At 43.0% G+C, this 24,822-nt stretch overlaps 3 long non-coding RNA genes across 3 annotated transcripts in view; 2 read left to right on the top strand and 1 right to left on the bottom strand.

Moving 5' to 3' along the window:
* Positions 1-24,822, bottom strand: part of LOC143821771 (uncharacterized) — a 40,876-nt gene that overhangs the window by 14,348 nt on the left and 1,706 nt on the right. The gene's annotated exons all lie outside the window — the stretch shown is intronic.
* Positions 4,474-8,864, top strand: LOC143821769 (uncharacterized). Its single transcript, XR_013225904.1, has 3 exons — positions 4,474-4,623; positions 6,018-6,083; positions 8,396-8,864. It is a non-coding gene; the product is annotated as an uncharacterized LOC143821769 (long non-coding RNA).
* Positions 21,176-24,822, top strand: part of LOC143821770 (uncharacterized) — a 97,053-nt gene continuing 93,406 nt past the window's right edge. The window contains exon 1 of the long non-coding RNA XR_013225905.1: positions 21,176-21,230. This is a non-coding gene — a long non-coding RNA (uncharacterized LOC143821770). The remainder of the gene's footprint in view (positions 21,231-24,822) is intronic.

The following is a 24,822-nucleotide window of genomic DNA, read 5'->3' as shown; positions in this document are numbered from 1 at the left end:
AGCTCAATTTGAGGGGAGTAGCACCTTACAGACCAGAAATATTTTTTAGGGTATAAGCTTTCAAATGTTTAACTATTTTAAAATGTTTCACTATAAGCTTTCAAGAGTCAGGGTTAGGGGAAGTGTTAGAGTCATAGTTACAAAAGGACATGAGATGTTTAAATTTTTTCATGTAAAAAGTATGAAAAAATTAAGGATTCATATTGGTGTTAATTTTAGAATTAGGACCAGGGTTAACAAAGGAATGGGGAATGGTTAGACATAGAGGGAGCAATATGAATAGGGAAGAGTCTGGATTAATAGGGAAGAGTCATTGTTAGGAAAGGCTATGAAATGTATAAATATTATTTTACATTAAAAAGGTAACGGTATCCCCTGTGCAAGCGCCGGGTCAGGTCTGACCCTTGGGGTGACGCCCTCCAGCGTTTCTTGGCAGACTAATACGGGGTGGTTTGCCAGTGCCTTCCCCAGTCATTACCGTTTTACCCCCCAGCAAGCTGGGTACCCATTTTACCAACTTCGGAAGGATGGAAGGCTGAGTCAACCTTGAGCCGGCTGCTGGGATCGAACTCCCAGCTTCATGGTCAGAGCTTCAGACAACATTTCTGCTGCCTTACCACTCTGCGCCACAAGAGGCTTCTATTTTACATTATACATGTAAAAATATGGAAAAAGTTGAGGGAGTCATATTGGGTAGACTTTAGGGCTACAGTTAGGATTCCCCTACAGGAGATGTGTATTTAGCATAGTTAGAACAGGGATTTCCTTTTGTTTCCCAAATAATCTCTTCCAATGTCTTGATTGGCTCCATAGGAGGTGTCCTGTTACTTTTCGTGCACTTCCTCCCATGTTTCATTCAGAACAGACAGAATGAATGCAGAAGAACAGTTAGACAGGGTTCTCCCTCCCCCCTTCCATACAAATTTGTTTATCTTCTAAATAAAACCATTTTATTCTTTTAAGCAGCTCAGAGATACATTCCTCTTTACATATTTAAGCTCCGCCAACACTGCCTTCCGACAATAGGATATGACAAAAATGTACCATTTCCCCTTCAGAGTATACCTAATGCCAGGAGTACAAATGTGATCAGCATCATCCCTGTTCTCATGAGATCAGTAATATGGCACCAATTCAGTTGCTAAGCACAATCTGAATCACACTGGCTTTGAACCTCCTATCACAATGAATTTTACAAAAGGACAAAACATGGAGATTATGGGCCATTTGCTAATAGCTGATCTCTTTTCACTGAGTATTCTCTTCCTCAACATCTGTGGAGGGAGTATTTGCACAAAGGGCTTTGCCTTTATCATACAGGGGGTGTATTTTACATTTTTAGTGAGGTAGCAAGGCACCACTGCCAGACAACAAACCATTTTCCCTTGGTATGTTTACATCCTTGCCACTGCTTCCCTGCTGGGTTTATAATGAGTGGAAAGCTACACCATGTTCAGCTGCCAAAACTGGAAATGGCACCACATCCAAGAGCCAGAATGAATGACTGGAGGCACAAGATAACATTCACAGGAACATTGTTTGTCTGTTCCAAATGAGATTCATTTCTGTGCAATGTGATGCTTGACCAAAGACTCCAAAATTTAGAGTATTCAGGCAGAAAATGAAGGGAGGCATGGAAAAAATCTGACCATGTCATGGCTACTCATGAGCTAAAAGGAAAATACCAGTATTTACGCTCGACAGCATTAATGCCGGATTTAGGAATCTTTGTTCTTCGCTTAGTGCTAAGTCACAGGAAGAGGACAGCCCTGTGGTTTACTACCAGCAGCCCCAGGGCCAAATTCAATCCACTGAAAGCCAGCAGTTGGCTTAATCAATTATATCAACTTAGCTAACCCATCCTCGTGGCCCTGGCTTTGGAAGAGAAGATACACTGGTCACTGGTTGGTCATTTTCCTTAATTCTAATTTTGCCTCTCATTTCCCAGCACAGATGTTATGACCCACTGGAGTAGATCTCAGATTGATTTTGTGAAGAAATTCTCATAGCTCAAATTTGCTCACAAAAAAAAGTCAAATTTATATTCTCTATTTTCTGCTCAATATTACCATTGGGTTGGGGGAGTTAGGTCTAGGATCTCTTTAGAGAATTTCAGTTTAGAAGAATTTATACAGAAAAAAAGGAGGGGAGAAATTGGGAAAGGACCCATCTAGATCCAATCCTCCCTGATGTCTGCATCAGAGAGTTCCCTTTTCATGAATGGCCGACAAACAAATATACAAACAAAAATGTCAAATATTGGAAATGAGAAGTGAATGAGGCCATAAGTACTAAACCAGCAAGAATTAGATAAGAATTAAAACTCCTAATTAGGCAGAAAGAGGCTACAGGCTGCTCTGAGCCCTGTGATTGGCTAGCCACAGTTGAGTGGGTTGTACTGGCTGTGGGCGGGGAGGATTTTAGTACTGTTGGAGCTGAATCTGATGGGGAGTTCAGTTTGAGAGTAGTGTGATTCTGATCAAAACTTAGCTGAAACACTCCTGGAGAAATAAACTGTAGTGAGAATACAACTTTCTATTGAGAGCCAAACCACACAAAGTCTGGGGAAACTAGAGTAGTTATTTGCCAGTGAGAATTTGGATAGTCAGGTGCTTACTCCCAAATTAGGCCGAAGTCAAAGAGGACTCCTCTAAAGATGAGAAGGCGAAGCCCTGCCTAGTTAAAAAGGGACCAGAGCTCTACCACATCCAAGGTGTATTTACTTGGATGTGTAGGATAGAGCTCTAGTCACCTCAGATGGTAGTGGAATACTAAAATAAAAGTGTTTTTGTATAAACACAATAAAGAAACCTCGCAGCATAAGGAAATGATAACATCTGAAAGGAAATCCTTTAAGTAAGTACCAGGTTAGGAAAGAAACCATTTGGAGAAACAGGAATGGAATCATGTTGCTTCTTTTCAGATAAAAGACAATATAACAGGGGATTGTTGATTTAGCCAAATGTTGATTTAGCTAAAGCTTAGAAGGAAAAGAGGAAAAACTAAGGGCCTATCTGTTGTGACTTGAATTAGGTCAAAAAGAGGTAATCTTTCGGTTTTCCAATATATGTTTGGGCCAGCTTTGAGTAAACATTTTGAATGTACAGCACTGCTTTTGGAAGGATCCTCCTGGAAGCTGGAAGTCTCTGATCAAATAGGGATATCCCAAAGTTACAGAAAAGTGCTAAGATTCAGTGTATTCATAACTAGGGATGGGCATGAACGTGGGCGCAAGCCAAGTTTTCCCATGAAAATGCCTAGCTCGTGCCTCCAGAATCAAGGTTTGCGGAAGGTGCCTTTATCTGGTTCAGTTTGGGGTTCAGCTGGCAGCTAATTTAGGCTGACAGCAGAGGGCACAAATGCCCTGCTGTTAGTCTAAAATGACACAGAAACTAAAATGGCAAGCCCTTTTAGGGATAATTTCATTTCCCTTCCACCTCCAAGTGGGGGAAGTGAAATCAGTCGCTGGTATGCTTCCCCCCCCCTTCCCTCAAACACTTTCTAAAGGAGGGGAAGTGAACCTGAAATGGCTGCCAATTCTAGGCTAGTCCCCATCAGATCCCAAAGACAGCTTATTCTATAGGGCTGGGGTAGTCAACCTGAGGTCCTTCCGATGTTCATGGACTACAATTCCCATGAGCCCCTGCCAGCATTTTCTGGCAGGGGCTCTTGGGAATTGTAGTCCATGGACATATGGAGGACCACAGGTTGACTACCCCTGCTATAGGGTACCTAGCACCCGGGAGAAGAAACCTCAGTGCATCTGGGATCTGAATGGGGAGATGTTTCCTCCATCAGATGCCTAAGACAGTTTCTTCTCTTGGACACCCAGTACCTGGGAGCAGAAGCCGGGATCTGAGTGGGAAGGATTTCACAGAACACCCCAAACCTGAGTTTTCCAGTCCGTGCCCATCCCTATTCATAACATATGTTTTGTATTCAGAGAGTTCCAGGTTTAATTTATGGCATTTCCTGCCAAAGGATCTCAGGTAGCAGATGCTGGGAAAGGTCTTTCTCTGATAACCACATTTTGTCAGAGTAGAACTTACTTAACTAAATGGATCCGATGAATAGCTCTGAGAATGGTCTGACAAAATATGGTCGTTCCGTGCGGTGACATAGGATGCTGTTTCCATTGGAGGGGGGGAGTCTTTTCAAACAAACAGTGCCTGACACAGAAACTAAAATGACACACACAGCTTCTCAGGGGAGGGCATTGTTCCATTCCACAGCTGAATATTTGACTCCCTTCACGGTCTGGAAACATACCATGGCTAGGAAGACACTAAAGATCCTGTACCTATTTTCCAGAGTAGGTGTTTCTCGTTGTGCAACATTGTCACACACAGCAGAGGCTGCCTGCCAAGCTACTTTGCACCGAGTCATGATTGTTCAGTTTGTATTCCCTCCCTGAGGCACCAAGTTTCTGATTCAATGTGAAGTACCATAATCAGTTGGGCTGCAATCCAAAGAGTCACCTTCTTGCCAGAACCTGTGATCAAAACCTGGAAATAGAAATCAGGGAGGCTGCAAGGACCTTGAAGAGAATCAGTTTTGCAATCAGCAGGAGGGGAAAGCAAACCGATGAGACGTTTCTTACTTGACTGTCCAAAACGAGAAAAGGTGAGAGAGATTCTGACTGTGTCAAGGTGCTCATCTGAAAATGGACTGTGAACAGAGGAGGGATAAAAATGAGGTATTGTTTTTGTCAAAGAAAGAGGTGATGCAAAAGCCATCTGGAAGATATAGGAAAAAATCAGCATTGTATTGCAGCCACTAAAGCTTCATTCAGGCAATTCTAGACAGAGAAACAATTAAGTAAGAACATTTGGATGGTACCACAATATCTATCTGCTCAGAAAGCAAACATAAAATAGGGGATATAAGCATCTTCTGGACTGCCTCAGTTTTCCATTTCTCTGTGTTACCAGTCTTCCTCCTCATTTCCTGAATATTCTTCCGGAGGTTTTCCACACACTTCCTCAAGACATTTTCTCCTGTACTTTTTATCTGTTTTTGTATATAGAAACTGGGGGTTGTGCTACTGTTGTATTGGTCTTGGTATGTCTATTGAGATTTAGCGTTGTTATTGTCTTGGCTAAATTTTAAGATCAGTTATTATTTTACTGTTATCATTGACTGTTTGTGTATCCCTGATTGTCAATGCTCAAGACTTTAGTAAAAAGAGCATAAATAAATAAATGAAATGTAGAAGCACTCCATGGAACATCGCACCCAAAAAGGGCAGGATGGGAAGCAATTTTTTTTTATTTCTTTGAATGCTAGTGTTTCTGCAGCCTAGCATTAGACTACACATGCTGGGGAAAGAAGAACTCATGGCCAATCAAAAAGCCCCAAACAAGTAGTTAATCATTGCCTTGCAACCTCATAGTACATTCCCTAGAGTAGTGATACCCGACCTGTGGGCCACGGACCACATGTGGTCCATTGACTAATTCTCCCCCCCCCGGCCCTTTACTTCATCCCCCCCGGCCCTTTACAACACACTTTGGGTGTCATTGTCTCCATCACTCCCAGATGGGACTATCTCGTTGCAGAGAAACAAGCTCAGGGTTCCCATTGATTTGTCATTGTCATGAGTTAAAATTTCCATGAAAATAAAATGTTCCTTATGTTCATTGTTGTGGCGTGTCTGTATCTTATTTTGAAAGGATGCTTAAACATTAACATAGCGATCAAAGAGCGTTAGGGCAGTGGTTGAGAGTAGAGGAGTAAACTACCCCCCCACCGGGCCTCAGTAAAATTGTCAACCGTTGAGTGGTCCCTGGTGATAAAAAGGTTGGGGACCACTGCCCTAGAGCAAATTTGAGCAAAGCAAGTGGGGCATTTTCAAATTCAATGTGCGTTATCAGTGGTTCAGGAGAACTGGCACCAAGAGGGCTGGTTCCATGCAGGTGGATAAATCAAAGCAGCAACAAGGTAGCTGACTACCAAACAAGCCCCTGGTGGGAGGTCAAACTAGTACAGAGAAACAACTAACTGATCATCTCTTTCAGGTGAGACCTGTAATCCAACCTCCCATTTGAAATGTACAAGATGAGGGTCGCCCTTTTTAAGCACAGGTAAATATTGAACTGTGCTCACGGTCCTGAAGCTGGCAGTTATTTCAAAACTGTTTGAGTTTATCTGAGACATGAACATGGATAATCTCTTTGGAGTTTTTGGAGACAGGAAGGGGACAGATACTCAGCTAGATGCTGTGTAGCTGGCAAGGTGTTCCCCAAACTCCCTCATTCAAGTCAAGGAGTCCTTGGGCATGCCTAGCCATGTTTTTCTCAAGGTTCTGTGGTGTTTCTACTGGTGGGCATGTATATTTGGAAGAGGTCGGTGCAATCCATGATGATGCAGTGTTAGTTATTACATTTATGTTCTGAACAAGTTACATGTCTACTATGCTCTTCTCCACTGAGAATCACAAAAAGGCAATGATTTTGATTAGCCTTGGCATCCATCTTCTGTTGTGCTCAATTAAGCCATCACAACCCAGTTCCAGAAGGAAGAAGATGTAACGACTTCTTACCTCGACATGTGGATTTTTCTGCAATTAATTCCTTCGGTACAACACGGAACCCAGCCCATAAACAGGGCTTGTGTCTAGTTCTCATCTGACTCCCCCCCCCCTTTCCAGCTCTCATGAATAACTATAATGCTTCCCCCTCTGAAAAATAATGGAAATGTACAAAGCCCATCAACCTTTGAGACACTTCCATTGACAGCCCCCTAATGATGCATCACTGCCATCCATCATCAGAAAAGTGGCATGCCTGTGATATATTATAGTCCTGGATTAGCCAAATGGCGAGGGTCTCGTAAAAAAAAGTACTGTTTGGATCAATGAGGACACACACCCCTGGCTTGCCATATAGGTTTCAGTTTAGCAATTTCAAGATGAGAGAATAGCAGAAGGGATCAAGGAAGCAATGGTAGCTGTATTGCATCTGATAATTATAATGCCATTATCATGTTATGTGTCATAAGGTCTTCAGCAGAAGGAGAAATTGCTTGCCATTTCAGCTTGTACTGGCAGCTAATCAGAAGTCTTCCAAAACAGCTATCTGTTTGCATGATCCGAACACTGAATTATCAAGCAAAGCTGATGGGGTGGCATTAATTTTATTTTTTTAAGAAGTTACCAATCACTTTAAAATTGAAATTGGCACAAAGCCAAAATGTTTTCTTTTCACCCTGGTTTTTAATTACTTTTTTTTTTTAAGACATCTTGTTAGTTCTTTTATGGACTGATTCTGGTCTGGGGGTTGTTCATGGATTTTGGGGGGCTGCTCACTGGTTTTATGTTGTTTTTATAAACTTGGCTTGTTTTAATTTTTTTTTTGTACTGGCAATGTTTGATATGTTATGATTTCATGGTATTGGTTTTCTTGTAAGCTGCTTTGAGCAGGATTCTATAGTGGTAGGAGATAAATAGCCTAACCTACTCTCCCTTTCCTTAGACAAGATACACTGGGTAAAGCAACATACAACAATATCGGTTTGGTGAAACGTGTCTGAATACACATTCTGTGCCCAGAAAAAAACTGTTCCAGAATGTAGTAGAGACAGTTAAATTGCAATTGATATTGAAGCTCAAGACAATGCATCCTCCTGGACTAAACTGAGATGTAGGTTTTCTGTCTCATTACCAATGCTGATTCCTTCATGCTTATTACCCTTCCACATACCACACCTAACCTAATCATGCCTGCTAGAGTCATTCACTAGCTGTACCTGAAGCAGTAAGCATTGACTCCTGAAAGCTCATACCTTGCCACAAATTTTGTTAATCTTACAGGTGCTACCAGACTCTTGTTCTTTTCTCCTTTCTCCTTGCTGACAAACTTCATTTTGCTATATTTTTGTTTGTTTGGATTTTTATACCGCCCTTCTATCCGGCTCTGGGCAGTTTACATAAAACATCATAATAGTTACAAGGAACATTATAACAGTATAACAAATGCCTTCTTTGATGGTATTAGTAGAAATGACACTTAAGGCACTCCCACTGATTGACAGGAAAAAATATTTGTAGCAAAGTCTACATATATTCCTATGTTGGAGACTTTGGCTTAAAAAAAACCCCACAAAACTTCCAGACAATGAGGATAATCACACTAACGCAGCAAACACAGACCTGACACAAATGAGTATCACAAGCTATATGCAGCTACTTGATGGGTGCCTCTGATGGGAAACTGGAGTCACAGTCCTGTCCGGAGCCCCCCCTCTCCCCAGTGTCCATTGTAGTCTGGTCCATCGTTGTTGAGGTGGAAAAGAAATGAAAAGCCTCCCTGAAATCTAACAGGTTCCCTTCAAGAAAGTAGCTGCTCTCTCTGTAAGGTGCAGATAATCGCTAAGCTGCCCGTTTCTTTTGGAGCAGGACAGAAGACCACTGGCCCATATCCATTGCTCCTGCTGGTACTTCATTATAAAGACAGAGCTGATGACATCAAAATCAGAAGAGCTGATGCAGCATGCTGGTTAAGCGAATGATTGATGAACAGGAGAGTACCCAATTCAAAAGCTCGGGTACAGTCATGAATCACTGTGTGGCCTCGGGGAAAACACTGTCTCTCAGCATCACCACCCTCCACATGTGTAATGCAGGGATGTTAATAATGCTGGCCTACCTTATGGGGTTGCTGAAAGGCTCTTGGAAAGACACTTGGAGCACTTAAAGTAAGCAATATGTTTCCAGATATTGTTTCAACAGCAACTCCCCTTTCAGCACTGTACATTTTCTTGCTCCATTACATTTTGTGCATGTGCAGATTGACTGAAGTTCTTCCCAGAGCTGGAAGGCTGACTTCTAACCCTTTATTTGGCCACCAGTCAAAGGACTAATGATAATGCTAAACATATCCCTTTCTTTTGCCTTCGGGGTACGTATGACTCCATTTTTTTTTAATGCAAAAGCAGCAGCATCCACATTGGTTCTTTCCAAGCAATAAAGCTGAACTTTGAGCTTCTTCCAGTCCCTTGTCACTCGGTCAATTTTGTTTTCTCTAATTGAAAAAAAAAACTCATGTGGACATTTGTGAGAGGAAAAAGAATCCAATTTACAGGGTAATCCTAGACAACCTTACACCCATCTAATGTCATTGGCTTCTATGGGTTTAGAAATGTGTAAATCTGTTTAGGACTGCAGTGTTAGAGGTCACAGATTGAGTTTAACTCATCCATTTGACAATGGCTTCATTCGTTTGTTAGGCAGTGTTGAGATAACAGAATACTTGGTACATACATTTAAGTAAACATTCTGCAGTTCAAGCACAAACAAAACTGCTGCTCAAAATGGTCTGCAAACCCCAGCTCGTTCAAAATGTGGCAGCCAGGCTACTCTCCGAAATGGGGAACAGGGACTGTAACCATCACACTGTCCCCCTAGATCAGTGGACCCCAACATTTTTATCACCGGGGACCAGTCAACGCTTGACAATTTTACTGAGGCCTGGGGAGGAGAGGGGGTAGTCTTTTGCCAAGGGACATCGCCACGGCCTGAGCCCCTGCTCCACTTGCTTTCCCACTGGCGCCCCTGACTTCCCGCCGCCCGCTGACGGGCACTGCCAGCAGCAGCTGCACAGTGCCATGCCGAAGGGGAGCCCCAGACATGGTGGCCACTGGAGAGCACCAAAGGTGAGCTGGCGGCAGAGTGGCAGGGCAGGCCCGGAGGCAGCAGCCATGGAGAAGGACGAGGAGGAGCCACGGCCCGGTACCGACAGATCTATGGACTGGGACCGGTCAGAAGAATGGGGGTTGGGTACTGCTGCCCTAGATGTTTCCAAGCACAATTGAAGGGGTTGGTTCTTCCTATCAAAGCCCTAAATGTCTTGTGGCCTTGGAACCTGAAGGGTCATCACCTCCTATAGCATCTAGTCTGCCAGCTGAGATTCTCCTCACAAACCCTGCTCAGAGGTAAAGCTGGTGGCAACCAGACAAAGGACTTATTCAGCAATGTCACCTCACCAATGGAATTCCCTTCCCCTTTAGGCTGATTTGACTCCTCCTCTGCTTTCTTTTAAGCACTAATTACAATTGTTTCCATTAACCTGTGTTAGTTCAGGCTGCAGTCTGGTGACATCATGTTTCAGTAGGAGTCGCTGGCCAAATAAGGCAGCGCTTATCAGGAGGAAAGCAATGTTGAAGAAAGCTGAGTCAAAGCCTGAAGTGCAAAAGCAGGCAGGTGAGGGCAGTCCGAGAGTCCAACAGGTCCAGTCCAAGGTCAAAGTTCCAGAAGCCAAGCAAGGTGAGTGTCAGCAAGGCAGCAATCACTGGACATGGTTGCATCGACCTTTGTCTATCGTCAAGGCAGCCCTTCAATAGTTCTTCACACAAACACTACCTTTCATCCTGGGAAGACTCCTCAATCTCCAGCAAGCAGCCCTGAGCCAGTAACCAAGCGCTTCACCTTTTAATCTGAAGCTCATTTCTTAGATGCTGCCTGCATTGTTCTTTAGGAGACTCTGGTGAGCTAACAGCTTGAATCCACTCAGCTGGCCTCAAGCTGGGCAGTGGGGCAGGCCACAAGGCCAAGGTACTTCTGCAGACCCTTCAAGCCATGATTCTTGAGCAGCTTGCCCCTCTGTGTCATCCTGTTGGGACTCTGCCTCAAGCTGGGCAGTGGGGCAGCCCAGCAAATTGACTTCCCGTGCGAAGGCAATTTAAAATGGCATCTTAACACATGTCTGAAGTACTTGTGATCCAGTCACAGTAAGTTTCTGGCTGCTTCTAAGCTCTATGCATTGTGGAGGTTTGTATTATTTATCTACAGTGCTACTGTATGTGCAGGAGGGTTAGCAGGGAAGTTACATTGCATAATTTATGGCACGCCTGGGGGTGAACAAAATACTCTTGAGTGGTGGCGTTTACCAACACCTGCGTAAAGTGCATTTGGTAGGGACAGCATCATTCACAGGACTTTACAACCCTCTCTTGACACTGGATGACTGTAAAAGGAAAGCAAGAGCAGAGCCGGATCCTGTTGGCAGCTTGTGTGAATGACTGGCACAAGTCTATGAAGAGTAATGAAAGACAGAAAGGCCACAAGGGACATGAGTTAGGGTGTATTCTTATTGGTGTGTTTTTACTGACTTTGATTTTTTTTTATTGATATTTGCTTGGCATGATTTTTAAAGAAGAAGAGAAGAGTTGGCTTTTATAGCCTGCTTCTCGCTGTCTGAAGGAGTCTCAAAGCGGCTTACAATCGTCTTCCCTTCCTCTCCCCACAACGGTCACCTTGTGAGGTAGGCGAGGCTGAGAGAGCTTCTGGACTGCTCTGGGAGAACAGGTCTAACAGGACTGTGACTGGCACAAGTTCAACCAGCTGGATGCACGTTTTGCCGCTTCCTGATGGGAGACCCCTCCCACGTTAATTTGCCATCTTGTTGCAATTTTTCCCTTCCTAATGAAGTGCCGGAGAAGATGGAAGTGTGAATAGCCCACAGGTTTCCCCACACACAACTCATTGGGTTGTCAATCAACACAAGCTGCCAATCCCTTCATGGCAGTGGTTTTTGGCAGTCAATTCTCCCCCACCCCGAGACCTGAAATTAATTTTTAAAAACTTCTGCATTGCTACGGGACCACGCCACAACAAAAGAAACACATTTATCAAGATTTCTTTTTTGGATTCTTTGTATAATTGTCTTGATTTATGTTCAGGTAGACTTCTGATAGATTGGCTCGTTACTGTGTACACTGAAGAGAATTCAGCAGTACATTTTATTTCCACTGATCCACAGGCACTTCCCGTAGCAACACACAGACAGACCACGCCATTTTTAAAAAATTAGCGATCTGGAAATGCAGAGGGGAAGGTGAGTGCAAGACTGGCGAGACTGTCACACATTTCTTCTTTTAGACAGGCTTGCCCCTGTCTGCACTTTGTTGTGTGCCGTGACAAGAAATGGAAGCAAATTCTCCTGCATTCCCTCATTGTGGGGCAATGGGGACAAAAACTCACGCCAACCACTGAAGAGCTATGGGTTGCTGCCAATGACTTGAGGAAGCAGCATTAAAACCCGCAAACAATGAGAGGCTGGGCAGGGGCAAATTCCTTGTGCGGAAATGGCCCTGTATAGGACCACCAGTGGTGTTCTGTTGCTGTTTCATTTGGGCCTTATCTTGTAGGAGGTTATCCCTTGGATATCATTCTGGCTTTGTTGATCTGTTTATTTTCCACATCAGACATCCAAGAATGTTTGTTGTAAATCCTGCAGGTGAGAGTCTCTCTCTGAGGGATCCAAAGAGATGCAACTGTAATGCAGAGCTTGGCTGTAGATGATGGATTGTTTGTTGTGTATACGATGGTGACTAGAGGTTTGTTGTGTATACGATGGTGACTAGATGTAGAGGTGTTTTAATTACTTTGTGTCCTGTGTCTCCACATTCTGAGTTCCTTCTTTGCAACACTCCTCCCAGTTTCTGATTGGGAGATAAGGATTCAAAGATATCCATGTCAATGAAGGGTGCTTTGGCTCTTGAAAGCTCATACTTCCACTGGACTCAGGTCTAGCTGGAAGAACACTGGAAAGCTATGCCAGCCAGCTGTATGAATGGCAAGCTCCTTTCATTTTTACTGCCAAGCTTGGCATATTGCCAGCAGAACGGATAAAGCTTTATTAACCCAAAAGCTCTGGCCTGTCTTACAATCATTCATAGACCCAAAGAAGAAAACTAATGAATTATTTTTTTCATAATTGCAAAATTACACACAATGGCTCTTAACAGCATTTGGAAAATGTCAAGAGGCTGCAGGTTTAAAAATGGGATTTCAAAGTCAAGAGCATTTGAGTTAATCAAAATAATATTCCATTAATCCTGTTTCCATGCTTGGCACCAAAATGCTTAGCATCAGAATAACTTGCACAAAGACTAAACATTGCTAGGAAAAAATATATAAAAAGATCATATACTCTGTTAGACATGCTTATGCACCACTGATTACAAGAATTTCAATGTTTCATCTTCTTTCAGCCCCCTCTTTTGTTATCTACCATGCTTTTATCCTCCTCCTCTAACAAGCATAAATGACTCTCTCCTACCTATTTGATCCTCATTTATAAAGAAGTCAGGCTGAGAGAGGCTGGGTTAGATCCAAGGTAAATTGTCCTTTCACATGATGAAAATGTCCTGCTTAATCCCTCCCACTACAACCTATCGGTCTCTGATATGCTGCTCCAGGGGGGTAGGGGACCCTCTCTGAGAAATTACATGAGGGGGGTTGCAGTTAGAATGGGGAATCAGAGAATATTGCTAATTTAGTCTAGGTCTGTTTTATGGATGGGCTAAAGGACACTCCTGACAGTGTAGGGCTCTGAACCCAAGGAATACCACCCCAAGAGTCAACTGGAAGCTGATATCAAGACAAAACAGAGGTGATCCAACCATTGATTGATCACAAACCAGAAAAAGTCTACCAACACTAAGGCACCAGATTCACAACCACAAAAATGCTCTGAAAATCTAATTTTAGTATAACGCACACCTAAAGCCTAGGGATTGTAAGCAGTTTCAAATATGAAGGGAGGGTCAAATAGGGAAGAATCCCTAGTGCAGAAATGGAGCAATCACAACTTGCTTGGGTTATTGTACATCACTCTCATGCGGATAATCCTCAACGCTTCCTGATAATCCACTGAGTATACAGAGAGAAAGGCCAAGAAATCCAAAATTATTAACTACCCACCTCTCCCAAATTATCTTCCTTCAAAAAATGCAAAAGCCACCCCCTCCCACCCCCAGGCACCTCAAGGCAGCACTTCAAGCCTTGTACTCCAATGAATGCCATGCAAATTCTAAGTGCAGTTCCTATACCACATCTAGGCAATCCTGCCATCTGGCGAAGGAACTGAAGTGTATAATCTAAGAAACAGAGAATTAAAACTGAAGTTTAAAGCAACATCTTGCTAGAAAATTCACAAAGCAAGCTTTACATCTTGAAAAAGAAGGGATGCAAATGGAAAGAAACCCTCTAAGCATGAAAATCAGAGGAAGATCCATGTAATCTCCATGCATGCAGGAGATATAAAAGCATTCTCCAAACTTACACAGCTCTGACATTAGCCACAGATGCCTCAAAGTGGAAATAATTCTCATCATGGGCTTATTATGGGCACAGATAACACCTATCCTGTAATAAGGATCCTGAAACTGAGGGCGGGGGAGGTTCCTTTAAAGAGTCAGGAAAACAGCCCGCCTGGTGGATCAGATTCTTCACGGTGACATCTTTGTAACAGCGGTTTGATCCTGCTTGATTCATTCACATAGAACTTAAAGTGTAGAGGACATTATTTTTTCCATCGTGTTTCTAGACAGCAAAAAAGAAGCACCAGAGTATTCTTTAGGTGTCCTGAACATTGGGCTTGGTGCCAGTTCTGATCAAAAATTGTATCTCATCTTTCTGCCCTTACAAAGACTGCCCAGGCAGCTAATAATTTAAAACATGCATGATGACATTAAATAATAAAATTATTAAAATCAACCCCTTTCCCAAACCTACATCATTAAAACAATTTTTAGGAGTTTAAAAAGTTAAAATACAGAACAAAACATTAAAACATTGATTAGGAAGCAGAGATCATTGAGTGAATGTCAAACAAAACCAAAAAATAAAGTCTTCACCCACTGGAGGAAGATGGTAGCAGAATGGGGCAGACAAGTCTCCCTGGGGACAGACTTCTAGAGCTTCGGTGCCATGACTGAGAAGGCCCAAACCAAGGTTGTCACCAACTTAATCACAGAAGGTGAGGGAACCCAAATTAGGACCTCCAAAGTGATCCATACTGGACAGGTGATTTCATAAGGTACACTTGTCCCAAAAAATATAAAGTTTTGACAGTCAAAACAAACAGTTCAAGAATGGCTACAAGGCAGAAACCAATTTCAGAACAGTTTTAGAAAAATTATTTGAGCCATCTCTCATTCCCAGTTATGACATCTGAACTAAATGTTACACATTCTGTTTTTCAAAAATCTATTTACCTAAAAAGGTATGAAGAGGCGAGCTGGGTTTGATTCCACACAACCAGCTGGGTGACCTTGGGCTCGCCACAGCACTGATAAAGCTGTTCTGACCAAGCAGTAATATCAGGGCTCTCTCAGCCTCACCCACCTCATAGGGTGTCTGTTGTGGGAAGAGGAAAGGGAAGCCGCTATGAGCCTCCTTTGTGGGTAGAGAAAAGCGGCATATAAGAACCAACTTCTTCATCATCTTTTTATGTAATGCCACAGAAGGTTTTAGGAAACAGTACATATTGAGGATAGAAAGCCTATGACTTCATTGATTATTCAATAGATCTTAAATGCCTACATGACCTTAAGTAGCCTTGAAATGTGTGCCTTCAAAAAGAAACAAATGCTTAAATGTTCAATGAGTATTTATAACTTGGTCACCATAGTGTGTTTTAATCTTTGAAGGACACTGAATGAATAAATGTGGCACTGTCTCTACACTGGATCCAGGTGGTGGTATGCAATGCATTCAGAATTTTATTAAAATGTTCAGAACGAGTTGAAGGTAAGCTACTTTATTAAGGTGCTTGCTTTAAAATTCTGTTCATCAGGTCTCCCTGTAGGCTGGCTTGTTGCCCAGCCTCTTCAGTACAAAACCCACTTCGCTCTGCTGATTCCATTCATCATGACACAATGACATGCATTGATGTTTATCTAGATTAATCTCCCATCCGATCCCAAGTGTGGGATACTGTTTTACACAATCGAATATGTTACTCCGGTGTGTACTAGGCAACCATTCCATGTTCTCCCATTCAGTCTTCTGTTTTTTTCTAGAGAGCCAGTTTGGTGTAGTGGTTAGGAGTGCGGACTTCTAATCTGGCATGCCGGGTTCGATTCTGCCCTCCCCCACATGCAACCAGCTGGGTGACCTTGGGCTCGCCACGGCACTGATAGAGCTGTTCTGACCTAGCAGAGATATCAGGGCTCTCTCAGCCTCACCCACCCCACAGGGTGTCTGTTGTGGGGAGAGGAATGGGAAGGTGACTGTAAGCCACTTTGAGCCTCCCTCAGGTAGGGAAAAGTGGCATATAAGAACCAACTCTTCTTCTTAATCCCTGAGCCTTATGGGAAGGCAGTATAGAAATATAAGAAAGAAAGAAATAGATGCAATAATGGCCCAATTCAAGTTCATTACCAGCTTGATCTATAAAATATAACATGCTCGCAAATCATGTGTTGAATTGCTCATTGCTAACTACTGAGGATGAGCTATTGGTATCCAGGCCCCACCTCATCTGGAGGACTTGTTTACAGCAAGAATAACAGCCCTTCCTCAACAGTCCATCAAATATTAATTTACAGAGCACTGTCTGGCAGGAAGCTCCATCAAAAGGGGCCAGAATGCACTGTCTGCTCCCAACATGGAAGCCAGTCAGGTGTCACATCTCCAAGACATACTCCGCCACTTAGATTAGATTCTGTGAGATTGGAGGGGCTGACTCACTAATGGGACTTCTCTCCCCACTCAGAACAGAGGTGCATATCTTTGGGACAATAGGTTCTCCAAGAAAGGTGGTACTACTCTCATCAGTTCCTAAACTCTCTCCTTCCCTCCATGCTCATAAAACTTAATTAGCAATCCCTAACAGCCTGCCCTACCTTGATAGTTTCCCATCCAGCCATCCAGGGATCCTCATGGAATATCAACATCTTTAATTGTAACCTGGCAGGGCAATCACAGTTATTGTCTGTTTCAAGCTAACCCCTCGCAGTTTTGCCCAGAGTATTATCTTCACGCTGGACAAACCCATGACATGCCTTCTAGTTTCTTTGTCATACCCAAGGAATCACATCAGTACAATGTTTTAGGGGCTATCATGGCAGCCATAGGTCAAGAAACATTTTCCCCATAAAAAAGAGCACCCATTACCATTCTCTGTGTGTTTCTTGTGTATGTGAAAACTGGGTATGCTCTTCTAAGCCTTGTGAGAGTTAGGAAGAAGGTATCTTTGCCTGGGTCTCTGTTTCTGGGATACCTCAATGGCACATCTCAACATCATAGTGGGTTTATACAGAAGGTCTCTTGGCAAAAGACAGCGCTTCTGCCAGGCATGTGGTTGAGGACGGGTTCTCCCTCTATAGGCCCATGAGCTGGACATCGGCAGTAGATACACACACACCCTGGGGCAGTAGTAGCCATTGTGGTAGGATATGGGTGGGAGAGGGGAGATCTGCAGATTGTTTTTGTTTTTGTTTTTCCACCAGTATTGGTTTGTTGCTATGTAATATGTTTTATGTCGGTTTTTAAGGTTTTTATTGTAAACCGCCACGAGCCAGCTGGGTCTGGAAGTGGTGGTTAATAAACAAACAAAAAAAACCCAAATAAAATGGTTCAGCAATCAGGGTGAAACATCACAGCAACAGACAATACTGGGGTAAGATCTGAGATACCTGTTTGTGAAATATGTAAATTGTCCTTCTGCATCGGCATTCCTTGCAACCAAAAAGCTCACACACCCCTGCTGTATTCTCTCTCTCTCTCTCTCTCTCTCTCTCTCTCTCTGCTCCCTTGTGCCTCTGCATTTGTGTAACTGTTTAATATAATTATTGTTGCTCATAAAAAAATAAATTTTATCCAGTAATATGTTGGCCTCCTGTGCTGTTCAGTTTCAAAATAACTTATGGGCCCTATATTTCCCTGTTGCAGTACTAGTCCATAGCAGTAATAAAGTTGTCATGCAGAGCATGTGATGGACCACTTTACATTGTAGTAACTGCCTTTCTGCATTATAACTGTTTGTAAGTTTATGTCATCTTCATAAATGTGATCAATAGCAATAATAAAGTTCGAAGACAACGGTGGCAGCTTTATTTCTCCACCCCCAACTCTGACGTCGGAGGGGGTGATAGCTCCAGTTATCTCCTCTGCTGGCTTTCGGCTCAATCTTACAGCCGCTCAATCTTGCAGTCTACACTGGAAAGAACTTTCCTGCTGTGAGGAAAGCAGTAAGATTAGCCCAGAGACAGCTGTGTTCTCATGGCCAGTTGCCATTGCTACTTATAAATATTAGCCTGTCCAATGTAAATGAAATATAGATCAGGAGTAGTCAACCTGTGGTCCTCCAGATGTCCATGGACTACAATTCCCATGAGCCCCTGCCAGCAAATGCTGGCAGGTGCTCATGGGAATTGTAGTCCATGGACATCTGGAGGACCACAGGTTGACTACCCCTGATATAGATGATGAGAAAATCTGCATAAGGCCGACATACAGACTAAGCAAGCCACACTCAATAAAATGAAATGTGTTGTGTGAGTTCCAAAATGCACTAGTTTGGAAACTGGATTCTTGTTATCTGAAGCAAATAAATGTTTAAATTCTTCTATACATTCTGAAATAAGATGCATGATTCAGATATGTATAGGTTTGGAGCCACAGGAAATTTATATGACTGGAAGGGATTTCCATCTACAGAACACAATTTCCTGGCCTCTACCCTCCCTGTGTAGCCAAAAACAACACATAAATTGTTAATCTTAAGGGATAGAGGTCCTCTAGGAACAACATAGAAGAAGCTGGAGGGCTGCTGAGGAAAGGAGAAATGGTAAAAATCACCTCCCTACTCCAGCTGTGGAAATCCGCTACTTGTTATAGAGCCAGCTTGGTGTAGTGGATAGGAGTGTGGACTTCTAATCTGGCAAACCAGGTTTGATTCCCTGCTCCCCCACATGCTACCAGCTGGGTGACCTTGGGCTGGCCACAGCACTGATAAAGCTGTTCTGACTGATCAGTGATATCGGGGCTCTCTCAGCCTCACCCACCTCACAGGGTGTCTTGTTGTGGGGAAAGGGAAGGGAAGGCAAATGTAAGCCGCTTTTAGTCTCCTTCGGGTAGAGAAAAGCAGCATATAAGAACCAACTCTTCTTCTTCTATACAAGTCATCATTTTCTCCATTGTGTGGGCTCTAAATGCTCATGAGAGCTCTACCCTGCCCCCCCCCACTGGGTGCACACATTTGTGGCATTTCTAGCCTGAGACCTGAAGCTCACAAGTTTAAATATATAAGACCCTTTCAAAACAAGTAAGGTCTTATATCGCAAGCAGCCTGAGGATCATAAAATCTATCCTGTAGGGCCCTGAGTGTTTGGGGCCAGAGGCCTTGAAGGAGCACCTCTCGCTGTACTGTCCTACCAGTTAAAATTCCCTGCTCTCTTTACCCCCATCCTCAGAGATCATGCTGGTCGCAACCTCAGACTTTTTACATGGTAGTGCCTTATGCCTTCCCCGTTGAGACTTGCCTTGTACCTACCTTACTTTCTTTTGGGTGCTAAGCCAAAACGCTTTATTTCTTTACCCAGGATTTCAGTGAAGGGGAGGGAAGAGGTTAGTTGTTTTATTTTCTGGTTCTAGCCTGAGGGTTGTTTTATTAAAACTGTTTTAGAGTGCTCTGATGATTATTTTACTTTTTCAGTTCTGACTTTTTCAATTGTCTCAGCACAGTTTTGATCGATGTTAATTATTTCTTCTGCAGGCACAGTTTGTTTTATTAACTCGATAGTAGTAGTACTTGCTTTACTGATTTGTTTCATTGTCTCAATGGTTTTCATTTTACAGTTTTAATTGTGATCTGTCTCAAGCAGGCCCAGAGAGACAGTGTAATTAAAAAGAAGAAATATCAATACTTTTTACATGTACTGAGCAATTGGAAATCATCAGTTAAAAGTTCACCGAAACAATTCTGCCTTTATTGTATGGAGTCTAAGTGGCTTACAAAAATGCAATTTAAATAGCAGTAAAACATACTATAAAACAAACAAAATGAAAAGTATACCTATAGCAGAAGAGGGAGAAACACTTATCTTCAATAATCCAATTCCCACCATCTTCCCTTCCTGCATGATTTATCAATGGAGAAGAAAGGGAGTTGTTGGTGGTTATTTGTCTAAAGTTTTTGGAGAGATAATCCAAAAAAGGAAGGAAGGAAGGAAGGAAGGAAGGAAGGAAGGAAGGAAGGAAGGAAGGAAGGAAGGAAGGAAGGAAGGAAGGAAGGAAGGAAGGAAGGAGGGGAAGGGGAAGGGGAAGGGGAAGGGGAAGGGGAAAGGGAAGGGGAAGGGGAAGGGGAAGGGGAAGGGGAAGGGGAAGGGGAAGGGGAAGGGGAAGGGGAAGGGGAGAAAGGCAGGAAGGAAGAACATAATATACTTCATCACAGGCTGTTATTTGATATAAATTATATATATTAGAAATGGACCCTAAATTCTGCACTTCTTACTACTTAATAATACTTGTTATTAGAACTTTCAATGAATACATTCATATTACAAATAATGCTAATGTCATAAACAGCAATTATAATCATTGCCAAGTTTCTCCTTTAAATTGTGTTATCTACGGTCTTCTACTTGAAGAATATAGCAGTACTAGTAGACTCAAACCTAAACAAAACTCACATAAGCCTCTAATGTGAAGTGAAATGTGCAGTGCAGTGACTTCCCTCTCAGGCTAAAGGAATGCAATACAAGGAGTCTCAACAGAGCATTTTGATCTTGCCAAAGAATCTTATCTCCATCAATTTATCTCAAGGTCAAAACACAAGGCACTGGAGACTGTGTAACAAAAATTTCTCTCTCCTAATTTATGGTAGCATCTGACATTAGATGGCAGAATTACATTTGTCCTGGAAATTGGCTTTGGTGCACAGCATTTGTTGCAAAAACAAACAAGTTGAATTTGAAGGAGGCTTTTCTTCTCCCCAAAAGTACTCGTCTTAATGTTATAGAACATTTTTCAAACAAACAAACAAAAAAAGCTTGATTCTGAGGTCACATAGAACATTGTTACACTACGATTTCCATTTCTGTTGCACTTTTCAGAATTCCAGCTACATTTTTTCATATTGTTATTACAGAGCCGTTGCCATCTTACTATCCCCTGACTATTCCCCCCCCCCAAGATTTCTGACCCCCTAAATGGAGTGCTACCCCACTGTTTTTCTGTAATTTCCCAGAGATAATCCTCAGTGGAGATACAGAAAGACTATTGTGACTGGGCCAATGTATGTTTATATTCACTAACTCAGCTTTTCTCAACTTTCTTACTGTGGAGAAAGCCCCGAAACACTCTTCAGGCTTTGAGAAACCCCAGAAGTGGTGCGATCGTGCAGAATATGGTTGGGAAGCAGAGCTGTGTACAAGCCCACCCGGAGCCCCTCATCTTCCAACCCCCTCCAGGCCCATCATGGGTCATTTGGGGAGGGGGTAAGGTAAATTGACAAGACATGTCTAGCCATATCACTAGATAAATGTTTAAAACATATATTTAAAATAGTTAACTCCCACCCATTCAGGAAATCCTTCCAGGGCTGTCATGAAAGCTTGCATTAACTGATTAGTCCACCCGTTATTAACTGACAGCCAAGTGACATGTAGCTATAACAGAATGTCCATCAGGCTACATGAGAACACTCATGCATGTAATGCTGCAAACTGTACTGTTTGAATATGTAGAACGTAGCCTGCAGTACTGAGTGATTCAAACTGCTCACCAACAGCCAACCTGCTCAGCAAAAGACCAGTTTTTCCTGCTCACAACCAGTAACAAAGCCAAGCCAAATCATCTGTATCTGAGCATCATTTGTTGTTGTTAGGTGTGAAGTCGTGCCCGACTCATCACGACACCATGGACAATGATCCTCCAGGCTTTCCTGTCCTCTACCATTCCCCGGAGTCCATTTAAGCTCGTACCAACTGCTTCAGTGACTCCATCCAGCCACCTCATTCTCTGTCGTCCCCTTCTTCTTTTGCCCTCGATCGCTCCCAGCATTAGGCTCTTTTCCAGGGAGTCCTTCCTTCTCATGAGGTGGCCAAAGTATTTAACTGAGAATCATAGAGATGCTCAAATATAGATGGTTTAGCATCGCTATCTGTTTCACATGAGGAGACACTGATTTTTCTTAGGAAATGTTTACAGACAAATATATTGAAGTCTCACGGGAATGACAAGGTTGCAAGAAGGAGGGCACAAAAATTAAAGGGAACAAAACTTAAAGGCTGAACTAACCAAGGGGAAATATGTGAGCAGGTTGACAGTAGCCTCAGCAACAGGCAATATTGGTGACAATTACATTTCTCAAAGTTCTCTTCAGAGGGGGAGAAAGAATCACAGAACACATGATCCCCTTGGGTGTGCATGTGTAAATCTGAAATATTAGCAATGGACAGAGGGAGATATGTTACAGGGAAAAGTTCAGCTGTTTGAAATACACGGATGCTATGAGCTTTCCAATGTCATTTAGAAAAACAAGCCATTTTGCCCTAGAATAATTACATTCCGACACATTTAACCTCTATCTGCTTGGCAGTCTGCAAATGTCTTTTAAGCCTTCAGAGGAAATAAATTGAGTTTCTTTAAGCTGTCAACACTGTTGAAGAAAGGGGACCAAGTTTGCTGAGCAATGAGCTTCATTGCAAAATGCCAACCATAATATGCTTCACAAGTAATTAAATGCTTGCTTTTATTTCTATTTGTTTGCAGTTTGAATACTAATGCAACTGTTTACTTAGAATCGTGGATACAGGCATGGAGAAAAATCTGATAATTCATTGGTTGTGCATGTACATTTCGCTCTACCCACACACCTCTCTCATGTTGAACCATCCATCTGAGGTCTTTTACAAAACCCTTTTCAGTAATAACTGGCACGGCTGGTTCTCTCCATGAAAGTAGCCAGGATCACAATTGGGATACCGTTCCGTACCTTCCGGCATTTTAGATTGAAATACTGACTGGATCCAGCCTAGTATTTGCATGCTTTGTGTTTTGAAATACCCTGCCCTTAAGACACCAGCAACCATGGGAACATTTGAAGCACCCAGTATGCAAGATACATAACAAAAAGTTACTCTGCGCATGAACAAACAGAAGCCTCGAGGACTGGAAATCAATTAAAAGGCTATGGCTTTGTTAATAAGTGATAACGGAATGAGAAATGTGCACAGCAGGCAAAAATAAGTATGGCCAACAATATCAGGAATCGTTTAGCTCTTGTCTCCCCCAAAGCCCCTTTGTGGTTCAGTCTGCTGTCGAGATGACTAAGAAAGAAGTCAGAACACCGAGAAGGGTAAATAAATTACACCTGGTTGTTCCCAAACCAGTGTCTGGCTGTTAATGCCAGATTCTCTTTGCTCTATAGCAGGGGTAGTCAACCTGTGGTCCTCCAGATGTTCATGGACTACAATTCCCATGAGCCCCTGCCAGCAAACGCTGACAGGGGCTCATGGGAATTGTAGTCCATGAACATCTGGAGGACCACAGGTTGACTACCCCTGCTCTATAGCATCCGCCTTTGGAGAAATCATTCATTTGCTCAACACAGTGTGCACACAAAGGGGAGCCCTCTTTCAATTGAAAAACATATCACGGAATTTAATTATAATAGTGACTGTTGCCCTGTGAGAAGCTATAACATTAGTCACAAAAGGCAGTCAGGTACAATGGATCTGTTTTCCCATGCAAGAGTGGGCAGAGATGAAGAGAAAAATTAACACAAATTGATTTTATAAAGAAATTTGGGGGCCGCTGTGGTGTTATGGTTACAGCATCAAGCCTTTAGGCTCCGTCCTCACACAGGTTATCAGTCACAGGGCTTACAGGAGTTGTGTGAAATGTGAAGTAGTAACGATATCCGAGGCAAGAAGTTTCACAGCTGTTGAAAACCACAAAGATCTCAGTGAGCCCAGTCTCAACGCTAAAATCTCAAGCAGATTTTTGTCCCCCATTTTGATTTTGTGACTTTAGCAGCAGGGTTGGCCATGGCTGGTATTTGGATAGGAGACCACCAGGAAGCACAAGGGATACTATTAGGCTAGCCATGTGTCCAGACAGGCTACTGCCTCATTTTGCCATCCTTCACCCACAGGGGCAGGCCTCAGGGCATGGGCAGGGGGTGTTCGTTCCACTGGCAGGCCTGCAGCAGGCAGGATACAGGTCACAGCCTCTGGGTCTTCCTCCCATGCCCTCTCTCATCATGGCACCCAGAACCCATGCCCTGGCTGCTCCCCCATAAATATGCCTCTGCATACAATAAAACCCCCTCTACACAAACACACACACACAACCTGCACTATATTCCCCAGCCAATGTCTAAACACCAGCACTCATCCCAGGCTGCAAGAAGATTTAGAGCTGACTGGCTGACTGCCAGGGTTGGGCCCAATTGCCCAAAGTCAGCCTTGTTCCTTCCTGCAAATGATGCCCCAGTTCGTGTTTGGTGCTCTGTTTCAATAGTTTTCAACAGATGATATGGCTGATCAGAGCTGGGACAACTCAATGAAATCTCTACCTCTGTAGGCATTGCAGCTCTAAATTCCAGATGTTGGGGGCAACAAATAGCCAACAGCTATTCCTTTCATGCCTTGTTGGGAGCCAGCTTGGTGTAGTGGTTAAGAGCAGCAGCTTCTAATCATTAAGTATTTGAAAGGTTGTCATTTGGAGGAGGGCAGGATGCTGTTCCCATTGGCTGCAGAGGAAAGGACGTGCAGTAATGGGTTTAAACTACAAGTACAACTATATAGGCTAGATATCAGGAAAAAAATTTTCACTGTCATAGTAGTTCAGCAGTGAAATAGGCTGCCTAAGGAGGTTGTGAGCTCCCCCTCACTGGCAGTCTTCAAGCAAAGGTTGGATACACACTTTTCTTGGATGCTTTAGGATGCTTTGGGCTGATCTGGGGTGGGGGGGTTGGACTAAGCCTGTATGACCCCTTCCAACTCTATGATTCTATGATTCTAATCTGGCAAGCCAGGTTTGAGTCCGCACTCTTCCACACACAGCCAACTGGGTGACCTTGGGCTAGT

This window comes from Paroedura picta, chromosome 12 (assembly GCF_049243985.1).
Source record: "Paroedura picta isolate Pp20150507F chromosome 12, Ppicta_v3.0, whole genome shotgun sequence".
Classification (NCBI taxonomy): Eukaryota; Metazoa; Chordata; class Lepidosauria; order Squamata; family Gekkonidae; genus Paroedura; species Paroedura picta.
This window is presented reverse-complemented; position numbering and strand designations above follow the sequence as displayed.